Source organism: Simochromis diagramma, unplaced genomic scaffold (assembly GCF_900408965.1).
Source record: "Simochromis diagramma unplaced genomic scaffold, fSimDia1.1 OVJJ01000419.1, whole genome shotgun sequence".
NCBI classification, from domain to species: Eukaryota; Metazoa; Chordata; class Actinopteri; order Cichliformes; family Cichlidae; genus Simochromis; species Simochromis diagramma.
The window spans coordinates 3,639,050-3,652,648 of NW_024387244.1; positions in this window are offsets into that span (position 1 = coordinate 3,639,050).

The following is a 13,599-nucleotide window of genomic DNA, read 5'->3' on the forward strand; positions in this document are numbered from 1 at the left end:
GTTTGCTAACAGATACCTGCGCAGTTGCAGGAAGTTTTTCAAATGAACTTGTGAGATATGTTTCTCAAATAGTTAGCATAGCGCAGAGATTCTCACTTTTTTTTCTGGTATGTCCAAAAAATCAGCCCTCACAACCAGCATATTCTGGAGGGGGAGATCAATTACTACTAATAAAAAAGGATAAAAGTTGAATTTAAAGGAACTAAAGGTCCTCAAGATGAAATTTCCCCAGAGTTAGAGAGCTCCTGGTGGGCAAGATTAAATGTGACAGAATCAAAAGTCATAGAACTGCTGTGAAAAAAGTATTCGCCCCTTCGCCCCTCAAATTTCTTCCTTTTTTGGGTTATTGATCATTAAACTATTTTTTAGTAGCCAAAATAACCAGATTAAATACAAAATGCATTTTTTAAATGATGATTTCATTTGTTAATGAAAAAAAAAAACCTCACTAAACTTGCCCTGTAAAAGTAATAGCTGCCAAGGGCCGCACGACCAGTTCTTATATTTAGGGGCCAATTACTTCTTCCACATATAGAGACTAGGTTTGGATAGATATATAAATAAAGGAATCAAATTCAAAGAGGCACATTTTCTGATTAAAAGTCAACAGAATAACACAGTAGTTGTTTGGTAAAACAAAGCATACAGGCTGTAAATAAGTTGCTTGATCATGTTGCAGTTTGTAGTGTTGCAATGATTCAGAAATGATTCTGAAAAAGGAAGATGTCTCCCACAGGTCTAATTATTGACCCTTGTGTAGAAAAGAAAGTGCTGAAATGGTTCCTTCTCATAATAAATACGAGAAGGAAGTAATCATATGCATGACTAACACTGTGTGAAGGGTATTTTGTGTCCTCATCCTGAGCAAAGAGGTGACAGTTTAAGATTTTAGAACAATAGCAGAACCAGGACATCAGTCGACCTGGAAGTGATGCAAATAAAACAAAGGTTTTACTGCTTAAAATAAAAGCCACCTGTGTCACTTCTGCAACAAGAAGAGCAACATGTTTACAACAGTTTGCCACATAATTAGAGATCTCGGGAATCAGGGATTATGTAATGGTAAAGAAAGCAGTCGTAATCAGCGTAGATTGGATGTGGGAAGTGCTACTAAATTAATGTGTGGATATTTATGGCTTAGAGTTATGCATTTATACAGTCATGGTAAAAACTGTTTAAATGGCTTAATTATTTTTGTTTCATATCAGAAACTAATAACAATCACCTAGTCCTTAGCAGGTGCTAAAAATCGGTAAATAGTTCTTACATTTTACTTGTGGCATTATCTATGTAACCATAACAAAGCCAAAATGACGAAGCTGTGTGGAAAAACAATAAGTGCACCCTTGCTACTTCCATAGGAATTAAAAGGGAAAATGGGAGTCGGGTCAAAAGCATTTCGTTAACTGAACATCAGCAAATCTGAGCATCTCAATAAAAGCAGAGGTTTGCAGTTTCTAAAGAATTTGAAGTCAACATTATACGGTGAGAAGGATTATTCACGCAGCGCAGTTAAGGTTTAAGTTGCAACTGTGCAAACCACAAGACTGCTGGAACAATGTCCTTTGTGCAGATGGGGCCAAAATGGTTTGGCCTTAACGCAGACACACAACTCCATGTTGGAGAAAACCAAAACACGGCATATCAACACAAGCGTCTCATACCACCTGTCAACCACGGGGGAGGAAGGGTGATCATTTGAGCTTGTTTTGCAGCTTTGGGATCTGGACACCTGACAAATGTGAGGCCATCTCCCCGACACGTTTTGTTGTTCATCTCAGCTCATATTTACCTGGTTTTAAGACCTGCTGAGCACCAGATGTTTGATATTTTGCCGTGATAAGTAAAATCTTAGAATTTTAAGAGGATGTATTATAAGTTTGATCTATTTTTACATTTAGAGCTTTTGTTTTGTTTTGTTGTTTGTTTTTTGTCAAATGTATGTCAGCAGATGTCCTAATTTGCTTTCTTGACAACATAAAATGAACGCAGGATGGAAGCAACTTTATTTTATTTATTTTCTATATTTAAACAGTTCCAGTCTTAAGTACATAACAGGTACAAATGATCTGAGAGGTTTTATTGACATATCACATTGTGTTGATGATATTTGCATTGATAAAAACGTCTCACGGGACTTCCTCACATTGTCCCGGAGAAGGATTTCTAGTTATCGACATCCTGGAGCTCTCAGTGGGAACTGGAGCCAAGTGAATCAGACCGGATTAAGATGGTTTCCATATTGTTAGAGAGCAGCCATGTTTGTTATTTTTTTATTTTTTTATGAATCCACAGCAGATTTTATTGCATGTTTAACTTTGATTCCTTTTTGTTCCTGTAAACCTAATTTGCACTCATCCTTCCTGTTTTAATATTTATCGTTTATAAAGGACTAAATCAGTCGGCCCGGTTTTGCTATCATGCAAAGTTGTCCTTATGTTGTGTTCTCATGGCGTAGTAGTAGAAATTTGTCCAGTTAAGTCTTATGCATCAGACCGCTTTATTTTTGAAGTTTTATAGCATGTCTGTGCACACGTGGACACATAAGATCTGCCTGTCTAAGAGACAGTGGGATAACGTCCTCACTTAATACAGCTAATATTGAAATGTACTAATACTGGATGGATGTTTCAGCTGGGTCACATCCAGCCACAGATTTCAAACTTGGCCTGCAGACGGGTTCTTGGCCGGATAAGCTACTACAGATGAACATATTACTATCAGTTTACTCCAACAGGTCTGTTTTTACAGCCTGGTTTAGAGCTTCCCCTCCCCCATCCCTTAATCATTCACCGGCAGGCTCCCTGAAAGGTCTCCAGGGTTCCGGTGATTGGCTGAAAAGGAATCACCCGGATTCGAAGACACACCCACCAGGCTCACACAACTTTGGCCACACACACATATCATCAAGAAGTCTGCTTGTGGTTGTATTATCAATAAAACAAAGTGCAACTAAACACATGCGTGGTGTGTTCATGTGTCCTTTGGGTTGTCAGAGTGAGCTTTTTATTATTTTAAAATGGAAACGGCTTAAATGACATCAAATATAGTGAATAAAAATACAAAATCAGAAGTTGTCTATTAAAAACAAGCAACTTTTACAGCTCTCGGAGAGGCCCCATAACCTTTATGCTTCCTATCATTACCTTTATGAAGTGTAGAGGTTACTCCAGGACGTTGGCTTTAGACAGAGTGTTAACTCACACACTATCTCAGCGTTTTTCTTATGAAATGTAACCTTGCCTTAACATTTTATGGCCCAAAGTTTGCTTTATTCGGAACATTTTAAAGCGCTACAATGCCACATTCTTGAAACAAAAGAATTCAGGTTTCAAATCCATCCTTTCCAAAGGTTTCCTGCTCGCATGGATCTCGTCACTTGTTGCATATGTCACAAGTATCCTAAAGTTTCTTCTTCTTTTTTTAAGGCCACGCTACTGTAACCGATCCTGTCGGTTTCTCCTTTTTCGAGTTGCAGGAGGTGGTCTCATGAGGTTTTTCGTCTCTAACTCGCTGAAGTGTTTTTCATGGGAGTTTCTGGTGGCCTTCAAGGCTAATTCAAACCAACACTATTCCTGACATCCAGTGTGACCCTACAAATGTCTACATAGTTAATTTCAGACAAAGGATCACGGTTTCTTTGGTTCTCAGGGGGGTTCATAGGTTATGGGAATTATCAAATCACATCATTCTGCTGACAGAGACAAGTGTGAACCTCTTTACCGACATGACCCAGTTCACAAAGGGCCACGGCTTTCCCTTTCTTTATAACATGCAGCGCACAATATCCAGTCTGTGTTAGACTCCATAATGACAGCATTGTGTCCACAATTTGAGCTAAACAGATGGATGAGTTGGCATCCTACGCTGTCTGTGTAACATCTGATATCGCCGCTGGCAAAACATTTAGAAGTTTATCTGCAGGATCGTGTTTGTTTGCAGTGGCTTCTTTTACACTGATCACAATCAGTATAAAATAATGGAGTTCTTGAAGAGCGCACTGTAGATGTATTTCAGTGTGGACTCACATTGTACATCCAGAAAGAGAAAAACACTACACATGGCTGTCCACTTGCAATGCAATGCCTCCCCCTACAGTAAACACGTCATATGCCGTTTTTGTTCATATTCCTTGTAAGGCTGTAGGTGTGATTCCCCTTTTTCTTTTGTTGAAATCTTTATAAACCTTTAATCTCTTTTTTCATATGACTAAAAAAGTAACATTAGGATATGTTTGTAGTTTTGTGAGGGTTTTTTTTTTTTTTTTTTGGAGACAGGTGTGGCACTGTGCACTGTGGCAAAACACATTTCAAATGCTGTTCATTCAAATCTCTCAATATTTCATAAAACTAAGAATCGTTAATAGATTTTGAAGGCCTTGTCATGTCAGGTCATGTCACGAACTGTTACCCAAAATACAAACGGGCAGACGAGGTCTTCCGACAGCAGAGATTGGAGCAGTCTCTGCCCGTTAAACTAACATTTTGATAAACTTTGTTTGATATGGCTCTAATAGCTCTGATGCCAAAACACATTCAATAACCTTGACATATTTGGGAAGTACAGTCAGCATCATGTTGAAATGTTGCAGTTTGAAACGAGTGAAAGCAAGCCCAGCCAGGATTTTACAGTTAAAAGATTTACGTTACATGATAGTTTTGTGCAGCCTTACTAAATGCACGTCTTTGGACTGTGGGAGGAAGCTAGAGTACTGAGCAAGAACCCACGCAAACAAGGGGACAACATGCAAACCCCACACAGAAAGATCCTGGCCAGCCTGTATATTTGATCGCAGAATCTTCTTGCTGTGAGGCACCAGTGCTAAACACCACTCCACTGTGCTGCCTGTAGTGGGGTTAATTCTAAGTTACCCATAGGGGTGAATGGTTGTCGGTCTCTCTGTGTTAGCTCTGTGACAGACTGGCGACCTGTCCAGGATGTACCCTGGCTCTCGGGCTTTTGGATTTTGGAATTTCTATGTTCTCACTGAGTCGATGCGTGTCGTATAACCTTACATGCCTCAAAGACATGCATGTTGACTTTAAATGGCTGCAGGTGGGGATTTACGTGTCAGGGGTTGCCTGCCTCCTGACAACCCTGAAGTAGTAGCCTTTTTCTCTACAGGCCTGTCTTAATTCTTTGAGGCATTGAGTCAACAAGGTATTGGAAACATTTCTTAGAGATTTCGGTTCATATTCACACGATAGCATCACACGTCTGCAGCAGAATTGCTGGCGCTACATCCTTGATGTGAGGCATTTTTTTAACCCAGACAACTGGATGTTCTCTGTTTTTCGCACCATTCTCTGTAAACAGTTAGTTGGTGTGGGAAAATCTCTGGAAAACCCTGTCTGATACCAGCAACCATGCCACGTTCAAAGTCACTTAAATCACCTTTCTTCCCCATTCTGATGCTCAGCTTGAGTTCATTAACTCATCTTGACCATGTCTACACGCCTAAACGAGCTGCTGCTGTTTGACTGACTGATCAGATGTTTGTGTTAACAATTAGTCGAACAGATGTACTTAACGAGGTGGCCAGTGAGTGTTTTTCCTATTGGTCTCACTTGCGACAAAGAAATGAGAGTAATCAGCACACGTTACGTCATATTCTTCAAGCCCAGAAGAGGGAGCTGTTGACAAACCTTCAAAAAAATGTGATTACGCTTGGTGAGGAGGCAGTGGGAAAAGGAGGGGACACCTCCACAAATGGAAAACAGTAATATTCCCAACAAGGGACAGAGGGAGAATGGGTGCGACTCAGCAAAAATATAAGCATAAATTTTGTCGTACTTCTCTGTGGCAGCACTGAAAAAAATGGAGTGTGGCTACATTGAAACATCATAAAATGAGCTGATTTTGAAAAGCTGCAGGGGAAAATACACATCTCATAAACTAATATGTGTGCATTAGTGTGCGTGAGACCTCTTTTGTTTGTACTGCTGATGACAAATGGCCCCAGCCATTAGTCTTTAAATGAAGCCATGTGTTCAAATACATGTGGGTAAGGCAAAAAGACACGCGCACGCACGGTCTCTGGTTTACATCATGATGCTTATTGCTTTGTTTTACAACTTTGTCAAACAGAGGTACAAAAGCTAATGTAGCTTAATGAGGCAGAGAGAGATAATCAGTGTTGAGAACAATACTGGAATGATTTGACCGAAAAACAAAGATGCTGACAGAGAGAGGAGCAAAAGTTTACCAAAGAAGTTCCACACTGCGAAATCAGGAGGGAGAACATTTCAGGTCAGGCTGTGGAGAGGTGAACTCCAGGTTGCTGAAGGACAGGAAGAGCCCACCGTCACAAACTGAGCCCAAACCGTGCAGATGAGGAAGGCTGGAAATGGTCTACGAGCTTCAGGAGTTCCTCCACAATGGGATTTCGACTTTATGTGAGGAGCCAGTGGAGGCTTCACAGGAGACGGGTGAGAAAAGAGGCTTTGGCAGCAGCGTTCTGGACGAGCTGCAGAGTATGAAGTTCATCCAGTGAGGAGTTACACTAAAAGCTACAGTCTGAATAGAGAGCTTGACTCAAAAAGTAAATGTGTAACATCTGTTAGATTTGGCTGCAGTGTTTACAGTCGTGATTTTCTCACAGTCTTCATGCATTCGCCACACCTCCTTGTTTCATTTCTAATCCAGGAAGACTAACGATCACTCATACGGTGACCTTTGACCTCCTGTGACCGAGCTGGCAGTGGCAGCACTTCAGGTTTTAATTAACTGGGATATGCTGGCAGCTATCTGCAGCCTATCAGGCTAACGTCATGCATTTTCCAGTATGGCTTCTTAACTGGAGAGCCTTGATAACCTCTGCAACACGCCTTTGTTTATATGGTGAAAACTTTGTCCTAGAATATCTTTAAGAAGGATAAAGTCTGTACAAATGCTGCTTAAACACACAATAATGAAGGAAAAGCCTCAGAAGCTTGTTATATGTGTGCGATTTTGTGGTATATGAGGCAAATAATTTACTCTTAAAGATGTTCTAATCAGTGTTTTTATATGAACAATGGTTCTTATGTCTAATGTGTAGATCTCTTGCTGGAATGAACCCACAGAGATTCATTTTATACCCTCAGCTCTGTGGAGGTTTATGGCCCATCGTTTTGGGCTTGGTTTTACAACCTACATTTTTACTGTTTTGGTTCACTCTCACCGCTCTCATCAACCTCATTTCCAGCAGCAGGAGCTATTTTCAGCGATCCAGCACCAAACTGCAGACAGGCAAAGCTGGCAGCTCCCGCAGGTGGAGATCATATTAGATTATTTAGTCAGGACTATAAGAGATTATAATGTAAGTGTGAAATTAGATGAATTTATGATCCATTCATTCACACTGTTAGCCATTCATGACAAAATGTGTCATCTCACCTCTGACAGGGAGGTAATATAACTTCCCTGTCAGCCCGTCTTCTGATAAATGAGCGCGATGAGGCGATAAAACTGTGAATAACTGGTGCAAGACAGGCATTCGAGACAACGATCTTTATTTGCACATTTGCTGTGAGCAATGTTAAACAGTCAGATAACATAGGGCAAGACAAGGCAGCGCCCATCAAAAATAGGGCCGTGCATAGAAATGCACACACACATACAATAAGGTGTGCTGGTAAAAGCAGTAAATGAAACCATGGGGTTTAAATGCAAGGGAAGTGCATCCAAGAGACCGTCTGTAAGACACAGAAGTACTCGGAGACCGTTAGAGACTCACCACATAACATTAGCCTCTAACCTTAAACTTAAGCAAAGTATTATACATGCATTTGTTTTGCCATTAGGCAAATGGTACACACAAACAGACTGGGCAATGTCTTTTTCCCTGAGGTACGGCCTCCATCACGGCTATAGGAGGGATGCCAGTCTAAATTTTGTTGCACTTGTTTAACTACAATAAAGTTCATTCTACTCTAAATTATGTGAATTTGCTTTTTCCTCCCAAAGGAAGTTGGTTCCTTACAGTGAGTCTGTTAAACAGGTAAAATGTTGATACACACAAAATTCTGAATATCATATATTAAAGCTCTCCCTTATTCTTTTACATTGCTAAAGAAATTTTTAAAAAGAAAACTGCATTTTGGCCAAAATGCCAAATAGTTGTTTGTGTGCAAGACTTTGAAACATCCACGCTGACAGTAAACTTCTCTCTGGCTGTTATCCAGTAACTGCTCACAAAGAAGACATCCGACAGAAACATTAGGAATTCTTTGCAAGTCTCTCGACAATACCAATTTCTCATAATGGCTCACTTTGCGGACGCATCTTTTTGTTTGTATCTCCTTTAAATTGCAGATAGTTTTCCCATGTGTAAGAAATGCATGGGGTCTGTTTCCCACACCCCTCCCCTCGTGATATGACTCAGACAGGAGATAATTGACATGAATGTTGACTATGCAGCAGGTCAAAGACTTGGTCATAAAGATACAATCACAACCAGAGCTAATGAAGGCTTTCAGTCATAAAAGCCCTGATAGTGAAATGTTATGAAAATATGACTTTAAACTGGCAACACTTGAGGAAACTGACTCGGCTCTTGACAAATGAGGTGTGCTACTTAAAAAACAACACAATAAATTCCAAGCACATGAATTTTCCTCTGCTTGCTTTTCATTGGGTCTTCTTCCCTGCCTTTAGCAGCTCTCTCTCTCTCTCTGTAGCTTTAAATATGACTATATCTTAGCCCTTTTCCCAAGCGAGAAGAGTTTTGGGAAGTTTTTTACCTTAAAAGGCCATGTGGAGTGGAGCGCTGGTTTCCTGTGGGAGGGGTTTCCTCTCTCTAACTCTGGAGCTGGAGGCCCAGCCCATCCTCATCCTCTCTCGGCCCTGCCTGTTTAAGGCACTCCTCCTCATACACATGCACACAGCCACCTTCCATTTTTGCACTCCCAGCAAAGTGGTGAGATCCAGCTACAGCCAGATGTGTGTGTATGTGACAGTGTTCATGTGTGTCTGTGTAGGACTCATGCTGACCTTCCTACTTAACAGAAGGTGAAAACACGGTTAAAAGCTGGGAAATGAGAGAGGAACCAAGTAAAGACAGCAGGAGAGAGAAGGAAGCAGGAAAGAATTGGACTGGAGTGTGGGAGGAGACAGGAAATAAATGAGAGGGATTAAGAAGAGGGAAGATGTGTGGTGTGGTGATAATGAACACCACTCTTGTCATCCCCTTTTCAGTTAGTCTGTCAGTCATTCACACAGCACAGAATGAGTCAAATATATTGTCCTTATAAGGCCTGTGCTGAAGATCTGACTGCAGTGCTCCTGGCACAGCAGCTGGTGTGTCATCACTATGAGGTCATTACTACTGTGCCCCTGTCTGACTTCCTGTCTTTTTGTCAGCGCTTATGATTATGATCTACAGGAGTTATTGTGGTTTTATTATGTTTCAGTTTCTGCAGCGTATTTCAGTTTATCCCAGCTCAGTCAGTTTTACTTAGGGCTTTAGCTATCATCACTTCATACTTTTAAATACATTTTATTTGTGACTTCACCTAATATATTTGTGGCTTCCGTATGCCATATAAAGTGGCCCCGTGGTGCATGGTTAACACATTCACGTCATATGTGACAGGTCCCTGGTTCAAGACCAGGAGGAGCCACATGCTGGGGGGTCACGTGCTGTTGTACTCCTAGTTCCGGTTGCACGCCCGGATAAACGCGAGCGTTAGCTCACGAAGAGTCTGTGGCCTGTTATCTGTGCCAAATTAACATGTGGCTCCATCCACAATTGTGCACCCATGGGAATTAATAAAAAGTACCTTGTTCTATATGTGGCATAAACTCAGATGTTGGATTTTTCTGTTCACCTGAAGTCATTTATATGGATGTATTAAAACAAACATGAGTAAAGTTGATCCAGAGCAGCTAGCTCAGGGTTCAGACATCTTTAACAATCAGTTACAGTGAGAGTGGATATGGATAAGTCCCACTCACCAGCTTCTGCTTGGGAGGAAGCTGGTGAAGAAGAAAGTAGGCTTAAAGGGAGAGTGATAAAGGAGGAAGAGCCCAAAATTTAGCTTGTTTTAGACAGAAAATGCACCAGCGCCTACAATAAGGAAATATAAGGATTATTGTGAGCTGTAAAACATAGAGGGTGACTGTAAGGATTATTGGTTGCATCATTAAATTGCAGCTGGTCAATGGAAACTCTACGATGTTTCCCTGGATTTTTTCTCTTTACTTAGGGAATATTGAACAGATTGAAGTACTGATAATGTTCTAATAAAACACCATTATTAGAAGGGTTTAATTGCTTTAATATTTATTTTAGATATATTTGTCATAACTTCCTTTTAAGCCTCTAATTTTTCTGCGTAGTCTGTGACTCTTTCTGCCTTTGCATGTCCTGTTCTTCCTCGAAAGGTATACGGCTCATTAGTCGGGAATGTTCTGTCTTGTTTTATACACAGGAAGTTGTTGCATAAAGAAAAAGTCACAGACCAGTGAGTGGGTAATGGTGTAATTGCTTGAATGATCATCAGTCATAATCGTCGATATTTCATAATAATGGCAGCTCGTTTGAGCCCAACCCAAGTTTCTTGTTTATATCAGGATATTTTTTTTCAGTGCTAATATTAGTGTATTCCTGAAAACTGAGCAAACACTCTGGTGTAGTAGGTCACAGTGGAAGAGCTGAACCGGAGAAAGTAAAGTCACCTCACTCCCAGATCGCACCACTTCACATATGAGCAGTCATTTTCACGCTTATGCTCACCACCTGAACCTGAGTGGCAGGTTTAGTCTCCAGGTGACCTGACAACAATTCTTCATTACACAGTGACTCATTGTGCTGTGATTACAGAGTTACTGAGCTTAAGTATTATTGCAAAGGCGTTGGAAATAATTGGGATTAATTTAAAAGCTGATTGACTTGACTGAGACTTACTCCATTCATTGCAACACGTTCATCAGGACATTTGGGTTGGGCAGCTTCTGAATTCAAGATGTTCGAACAAAGGTAGAATTTGTAAAACACTAAAACGTGAAATGAGGTCACAACATGCAGCTGCGTCTGCGATTTCACCTTAATCGGTGCCCGTAACAATGATGTGTTTACTTACCCCAAAGCAAAGAGAAGTTGAGACATGCCAGGTCAATTCTGATTGGCTAGCTGTGAGTCAAACATTTCTGAAATGCCTGTGGAGAAAGAGTGTGTAAGTACTAATCACCTTGAGGGGATCTATACATGGGGACATGCATTCATTTTTTTTTAAGTCCCCTCAAAGTAAATAATCAGTTTAGGGCAGGTTTATATTTGAGGTTGGTTAAAAGTATGGTTATGGTTAAAGCACAAGTCAAGAAAATGTAAGTCATTAGAATATTTTTTTGAAATAACTGCACGTATGTGTCTGTGTGAGTGGGTTAGGAGAGGTGGATGGGAGGCTTCTGACGTCATTTAACCTCGTCGTCATACAGGAAACATGCCTCCGCCCGTACAGACTCTGAGTTACAAAGGGAATGTGCCTCACCATCTGTGCATGTGTGTCTATGTGTGTGCGTATCACCAGAGTCCAGGTGGTGTCCTGTCTAGCAGAGTCATGAGCTTTGTTTCCACCCCAAGGCCACAGGAGTTCACTTACGCACATGTACAAAGAGTACCTCTTGTTCTGCTGAAGGGACTGGAGGTTCAGTTGTGCAATAGCTTAGATGCCGTTTTGTTTAGCTTTGCATTAGGAACTCCAGTGCAGAAAGTCCTGCCTTTTGGCTGCTTTATCCTCTCCGGTATTCTGTTCTCCATCAAAAATAATGATAAAAAAACATTCACTTTCATTGCCTGCTCTGCTTGCATTTGCAAAATATCTTCATGTTTAGTCTGGGCCCCTCCGCAGCATTTCTGCGGCTAAGCTGCAGAAAGAGAAAGCATACTTGGAACATCGGGAGAAAATATTGAAGACACTAAATTATACTCTTGAATTACTGGCTGAGCAGTCGGGTGGAGCAGGGCTACATTCACACAGTATGTGTAAGAGACTTAAAGCTGCTGCTTCTCAAACCAGAGCAACTTCTGCTGCTGCTGTATTTACACGCATAGATGTCCAGAGTCAGTGCTTTCAGGTTTTATGTGATTATCTTGGTAACTGTTGTAATTAAGACATGAATTTAAAGGCTCTTTATTAAGAGAAAATATTCTCATATGTTGAAAAACCCTGACATAGAATGTCTGTAGAGAGTCATTTAATCTCTATAGATGATTGTCCTCCAGAATTCAGTTTTTTAAAGACAGCAAACATGCAGCAGAGATTTGAAATCCAGCTGGCTTCACATAAATCTGGTTTAGTCTTTGTCCTGAGACCTAAACTAATGTCAAGAAAAGCTACTCTGCTGTTTCACTAATACAAGCAAACTGACCGCTTCACAACAAGATGACATGAAGGTGAAGCACACGACAGGTAATCTAGACAAGATGAATTTTAGACAGGAGAACACACAACTTTAAACTGCTCCAGCTGTGTTCACTTCTTAGCTGCAGTCACCTTGAAATGTTGCCAGATGCTAAGCAACAACTTATAATGAACAAAATTGTTCTGTACAGATGAGCTGCTGGATGAGAATTTGTCAAGTTGGTCACACAGACTTCTAGTACAATTTGTCTCTGAGTGGATCTGTACATCAACATTATTCACTTCCAGCCAGTTGGACCGGCTTCAGGTGTTCAGTTCAGACTCTAATGTTTACTTCAATTTTAAGTTTTTTACCAAAAATTATCCATAAAATATTGACATAACCACTGTGACTAATGGGGACTGTTTTTAACCCTGGAGATTGGGCTTTTTGTATGGTGGCCCTGAGAGGCCAAACAGACTGAAACTGAAAACACCAGAAAAACGCTGCAAAAACACACAAAACACAACGGAAATTGGAAAAATGAAAACGAAAACAGAAATAGGAATAACAGATTTACAAAAGCAAAAGTGTTTCTGGGGAGACAATAACCCGACGGACCAGTTGCAGGAACCAAAATATGCTAGGTAAGCGTGTAGGCTAATAGTTAGGCTAACACACTTACCTCTCATCTTTTCTTTCCTCACAAAACCGATAGATCCTCCACTTATTTTAAGTGTCTCCCAGCGCAATTCCTATCTCTCTATTATTAGAGTCTTGACCTTTCATTATAAACCACACTGAAGCAACTTTTGGGATGATTTGGTGCTATATAGATCAGATAAAATGGAACTAAACTGAAAGGAAATTTAACTTTGAATTTGTTTTTAGCCTTGAAGGTTGCAGCTTGGTATTTACTGATTTATTGATCAACCTTAGATCCACTTCAAAGAAAGACCCACTAATGCTGGCTAGCAGCTAACAGTGGCAAAAACAGCAGAGCGTAGCAACAGAAAAACTCAGGATATCCACAACAACAAGTGAGCTTCACAGACTCATCGGCTCATATCAGACTCCTTTCACAAAGTCTCCAGAGAAAATAGACTTGGAAACCTGCTGAGATGAACAAGGAAATGACTCACTATAGATGAAAGGTGGCCAGAGTTGTTTGTCTTACAGTGACCACCATAGATAGGATTTTGCACTTTAATTGAGAGGAGGCAGAAAACAGAATTCAGTTGACTGCAACGTCTGCGATCTGCTGATGTCTAGCTG